Genomic DNA, 6,415 nt, shown 5'->3' on the forward strand with positions numbered 1-6,415 from the left:
AGTCTCGATACGGCCTGAAGAGGGCCCCAATTGCGGACAACGGTCCAACTATGGTCCCAAAAGACTTGAGCCCGAAGATTGGTATGACGGTTTATCTCATCCGCGGGAAGAGATAAATGTCAAATTTCCGAAGATAATCACAAAGAAGAAGGAAATATGGAAAAGCCCGATTCGCGACAAATCCGGCCCAAGAAGAGGTAAACCGACCTAAGGAGGAGTATATAAGGAGGACCTAGGACGAAGAGGAAAAGGGAGAGACAGAAGAGCACATCAGAGCAAACTTAATACTTAGAGCAATTTAGGCATTTTTCCGTTTTTACTATCAAGCTGCGACTCGACTAGGTTAGAACTTAGGTGGCTAGACTAGCGAACATACCGACAGCTCTCGTGGCCTAGGATCTTACATGTTGTTCACGCTCAAACGCGAATTCGGAAATAAGACCTCTTTGTTCTCTTTTCTCTCTTTTACGATTTATTACTTTCGAATCTTTCATATTGATTGTGTTGTGCGTGGCCCAGCAGATAACCGGGACCTTCAGAGAAGGCTAGGTTAGCTTGGCTTTCCTTCGATTAACAAAACTCGATGGTGTGAATTTCGGTTCCCACACTATCTAACTCAGATATGTAAGTGTCACTTTGATTCAGCTCGACCAGCTCGCCCAAGTAAGTGTCACTTTGATTCAGCTCGACCAGCTCGCCCAACTAAGTGTCACTTCGTCCAGCTCGTCCAAAGTGTTCATGTGTGTCTAGCTCCATGATATCTTCAAGTTCAATTGATTGTTGCTTCCTCTGAGTTCCTTCCATAAGGTGTGGCAGCCACAGAGATGCATCCACGGGTTCCATCCATAGGGTTGCATCCACGAGGTTCTGCACCCACATAGTTGCATCCACGGGGTTGCATCCACTCACTTAGTCCTTCCTTTTCCAAGTTAGCCTCTGGCTCGACCATGATTGCATTATCCTGGCTCGATCCGAGGCGCATCACTTGGTTTCTTTAATCGGGTATTGCAATGAGAAGAAAAAGATGATCGTTGTGAATGAGTATATGGAGAAGGGCTGCACTATCTCCATATAGATTTCGCAAGAGCTATCATCCACCGGGATGTGAAGTTTTCTAACATTCTATTAAATGAAAATTGCATGGAAAAAGTTTCAAGAATTCGGATTGTTTACGATGTCCGGACATTGACCGGACCTTGACCGGACCTTGACCAGGTACATGTGAGTACCACGGTAAAAGGAAGCTTCACTATCTTGATACTTGACCAGATAACAGCTGACTGAAAAATCTGATGCTTACTCTTTTGGTGTAGTGATGCTTAAAGTACTTAGCGGGAGTCATTGATCATCTATTCCAAAAGAAGAGTATCTAAGTTACTATATTGTTGTTTGTACATGAGGGATGAGACCACAGTACTTTTTTATACCCATTGCATACAAAATTATTGATAGACTTTCTAGATATTTATTTTCATACGATCTCTTAGGTGTTTTGTATAAAAAAATTAAACTTCACTTCAATGAGGAAACTAGGTCTATGCATGTAAACCGAGAACCAAAAACCCATCTGAAACCGAACACAAAAATCGAACCCGAAAATCTAAAATACAGTTTATATACATAAAAGTATTAATTATATTTAGTTTTAAAATTATGAAATATTCTAAAAATACTACTTATAAACCTAACTACTTGAAAAAAGTAAATAACCGAATACTTTTTATCGGTATTTAAAAATATCTAAATAATTCGAAAGAACTAAGAATAATTTTATCTGAAATATTTAAATATATCTGAATTATCCAATATTTCATCTGAAATTTTTTTTTCTGTTTTCTTGAAATCCGAAAAACCCAAACCGAACCGGAACCGAAGTGGACCCATAATTTTATCAGATACTAGCCAGTTTCTACCATTGTTTCTAAACCGAAACAAAAACTGAAACAGCCCAACATAAATTCATAAATAACTGAATGGCTCATATATCTAGAACCGAAAAACAAAAAAAATCCAAAAAAGCAAATCGGGACCGAACTGAAAACTGAACACCCATTCGTAGAGGCAACCAAAGTATTTCAGGTGGTTTTTAGAATATATAGATATATATAGCTACAGTGGTGTAACTTAAGGCATGTATTGGAGGAAGAAGGAGAGAGCAAGGATGTATAGCTACAATTTTGTCAATTAGTGTGAATGGAATGTTAGATATGCAGAGGTCTCAATGAGCAAAGTGTTCACATAAATGATCAAAAGAAAATAAATGAGATAAAAGTTTGATATGAAGAAGACTATCTAATCTATATTATAATGGGATTGTTTCCTTACTTCTGAGGATTTCCACGTGTGCATCTGTGGATCCCACATTTTTTTTTAATTTGTTTGAGCTGCCGTTCGTTTGTAAAAAATTGCATCTTCAATGGGTCTTTGACACCTAATATTATTTTTGGCCTAGTATACATCTGCTCGAAACCTGTTTGTCCATGGAATCTAGGGTTTGATTAATTTAGAGAGTACACTCAGAATTTGTGATTCCATGAATCGATTTCTAATTCTCTACCTCTACGTCTCCCATTTTTACTCAATCAATGATGGACCAGGTCCATTCCGCGTTATATATACTCCATCTTTAAACTCACTGCACTTCTCATGAGTCAGCGTCTCTTTTCTTCTTCATCACAGTTAACCACAAATCATCTCCTCCTCCACCGCCATGCGCAACGGTGAATCTCCAACCTCGCAGGACCTCACTCACTTCCACCAACCGTCGCAGCTCAGAATCTCTGTCGCTTAATTTCCATAATCCTCCTCCTCCGCCTCGCCTCTCTCCCCTTCTCACTCGCCTCCGCCGTCTTCATGCTCACCAATTTCCAAGGCTCCGGTTCACCTCACTGGTACTACTTCGACGCTTTCAGGTTTGATTTCTCCTTTCATCCGCTACCCAATTTAAAAAAGAGAATCAAACGCAAATTTTGTAACTTAGATCAGAATCCCGTTTTGGTTAACAGATTCGTGTTCGTGGCGAACGCGATCGTGGCGTTATATTCGGTGTTCGAAATGGGAAGTTGCGTTTGGGAATTTTTAAGAGAAACAACGTTATGGCCTGAAGCGTTTCAAGTTTGGTTCGACTTTAGCCATGACCAGGTGTGTGATTAATTAAAAATCTCCTATTTAATTGCAAACATGTTTCAATCATTGCTTCTAATTGCAAACATGATTTTTGAAGTGACTTCGATGATAACAAGTTTTGGTAATTGTTATCCTTCTTATTGGTAAGGAACAGATTTTCTGAAATTCACTTATTATGCATGATTGTAAGCTGACAAAAAGTTCAGTCTATGGTCTTGCCTTTCGTGTTGTCATACCCTTGTTCTAATATCCTAGCGATTTTGTACTAAATTCAAAACAACAGAAGCAAAGTTTTAAACTGAGAAGTATTTATTTTGTTTGTCAGAAAAAAATGTTAAAACATTTATTATTTCAGTATTTGGCAAATGATTAAGTCATGTAGAGAAAGAGAAAGGAGAACAAAGGAGCAGAACACATGACAGAAGAATGGAGATGGTGAACAGAACACAAACACCATCCATGATAATAAGGAGAGAAAGGTTAAAGAAGTGAGAGCGGAGCGTTGGAACCTTCAGAAGAAGACAACATTGGAAAATCATGCGGCAAGATTCCTTTCACTATGAAGATTCTCCATCCCAAGCATTTAAGAGAATCAATAATCGCAGGAAGGTGGAGTTTCGATAGGTGGTGTGGTGCTGCGAGGAGACTATCTATGTTTTACCATTCGACAGAGCACTTCCGAAATGGCGTCGATTCCGAAGAAGGTTCGAATTTCTAGTATAGTGTAGGCCGTTCGAGGTGTTTAGTTAACCGTTGCCGTTTTATACGATCAATTTGAACTTCATACGAGAAAACAAGTTCTTGCGGTTTTTAAATAGTAAAGTTTCAACGGTGACTCTGGTCGAGATGAAACAAGAGCAAGTTCGATCCGATCTTGAAGGAGGGAGCTACAAAGACGGGATGAAGGCAGGCTAGTTGATCAAACTAGCCGAATGGGGGTCCAACTCGCCCGTTCGTTCCAACTCGCTGAACGGGCGAGTTGGACGACCTGCTCGATCCAACTCGCCGAACGGGCGAGTTAGATGACATGCTCAATCCAAATCACCGAACGGGCGAGTTGGACGACCTGCTCGATCCAACTCGCCGAACGGGCGAGTTAGATGACATGCTCAATCCAAATCCACTCTTCTCTTCTTTTGAATTTAATCTTTCTTTTTCACTGAGAAACGTTTTTCTTGAGAACTTTCCGACATTGATTCTGTCGTGACCAATTTTGACCCGAAGATATCGTGAAATATTTTGGGCCGGATTTCAAATATTATGTGATTGACTTAAGTTATGTATTGTTCAACATGTGTAATCATGTGTTACGTTATGAATAATTGTCCATGGCTGAAACCGGAATCTATATATATAAAGAAATGTTCGCCTCTCTCCCGTGAAGCCACATCATCAAGTCGTGCGTTATGGGAGTGACACGTGTCCCATTTTATATTTGGAGCCAAAATAAATGAATGCAGTCAGGGGTAATCAAACCCAGCACCTCTAGCACTGGTAATTTCTCTTAGAACCACTAGGCTGAAGTCACTTTTTATAAATATGTGGCCGCGAAAATACTTATTATCGTGTCGGCTGGAAGCCCATGCTTCTTCTGCTTGTGGCCAGGGCCGACACTGAACTGACGTCAAGATGAAGATCGTGAAGTTAAAAACTTTGCTCCAAACAGTTTTGCAATGTTTCCAACCTTTATAACTTGATGCATATAATATATATCAAAATACATTTGTTGTACACGTTTTTATTAGTTTTGCTTTTAAAAGAAGATATTTACAGTTATAAATGTTTTGTGCCAGTGAAGTAATGGTTGAAAAATCTCTATACATATGTCATTTTAAAATAACACCCAACTTCTATATATAGTCAATACATATGTTCATGTTATATTATAGACTAAATATTTTCTCTTTTAAAAATATAGAAAACAGTTTTTTTAGTTTACAAGCAAATGTTGTAGAGCAAGTATGCATTATACAAAATAATATATATTTAAAATCCATACGCAAAAACATAAAAGTTGTTATAGGCCTCTTTCTGACACATGCACACTCCACTATGAATAAAAATTAAAATGAAAAAAACAGTATTGTCATCAAACTTTATTACAAATCCACATTTGTACATCTATAATTATGAGTTGGACAATTAGTTAATTTGATACAATACCAAAGCAAGAATAATCGAAAAACAACTATACCACCGCATACTAATAAGTAACACATAACAGATAACCAAATTTTTGAATCTTAAAACAAATTTCAACTCGAACATTTAGTGAACATCAAATTAACTAATATCCCACCCGTAGGGCGGGCCGACCCTAGTTGAATATAGAAATACTTCAATAGTTACCTAAGGCCATCTATTTATTCAAATAAAGAATCTGATTTTAGTAGGTAAGTTTTAATGTTCAATATATTTAAATATTCACTTTTATAATCCCAAAGATTATAAGCATAATTTAAATTTAGGCTGTCATCTTCATAATTATCTACTATACCCTAAACCACAAGCCCCAAACCCTAAATATCTATTTGATAACCAAAAAGTCGCAATTAATTATTACATATGTTAAATATAAACTACTCAACACTGATATGTAAATCTATTAATAAAACCAAAAAAAAATTTTAATCTAAAATCTATCCCTGAGAATCTAACCACAAAAGTACGCCCATGTTTAAACCTATTGTTTTCAAACCATAAGCATTGTGTAATAAGCATTGTGTAATTCATGGTTACCAAATCAATGTATGTTCATTAAATTGTTCAGTTGTATTAAATTTTAATTTCTATATCTCATATTAGTTTTTATATTGATGATTTATAAGGATTCAGTTGCTGGCTAATGATGTCCTTCTTGGAATCCAACGCTGAGATGTTGGATTTTGATTCTTCTGACTAATAGGAAAACCTAGCCAACTCTTAAATTCCCGACTAGAGATCACCAGATTCCTTGTACCTCCTTTCTCGCTGATATATGGCCAATTTTGATGACTCAAACCTCTCAGGGTGATCGAGTTCAAAGAGGAAATATTAATGAATTCGAAGAAAATATCATAAAAATGCAAACGTTTGTAGTGAATTCGGAGGGAGGGAGGGAGAGAGAGAGAGAGAGAGAGAGAGAGAGAGAGAGATAGAGGTAGAGATAGAGAGAGAGAGAGAGGACCCATATATATAAGAAAAGCGGCCCTAAGCTAATTTACTTGTTATTCTCCTTGCAATCAATCGAATATCTTATAATAAATGTGTTTCAAATAACTCATCATCGAATTCATGTTTTCATCTTGAA

The 6,415-nt window shown here is 37.3% G+C and overlaps 1 pseudogene; it reads left to right on the top strand.

The window, feature by feature from the left end:
* The first annotated feature begins 2,464 nt into the window (after nt 1–2,464).
* Nucleotides 2,465–3,424, top strand: LOC106341462 (annotated as a pseudogene).
* The last annotated feature ends 2,991 nt before the right edge of the window (nt 3,425–6,415 follow it).

Source organism: Brassica oleracea, chromosome C4, assembly GCF_000695525.1.
Source record: "Brassica oleracea var. oleracea cultivar TO1000 chromosome C4, BOL, whole genome shotgun sequence".
Taxonomy (NCBI): domain Eukaryota; kingdom Viridiplantae; phylum Streptophyta; class Magnoliopsida; order Brassicales; family Brassicaceae; genus Brassica; species Brassica oleracea.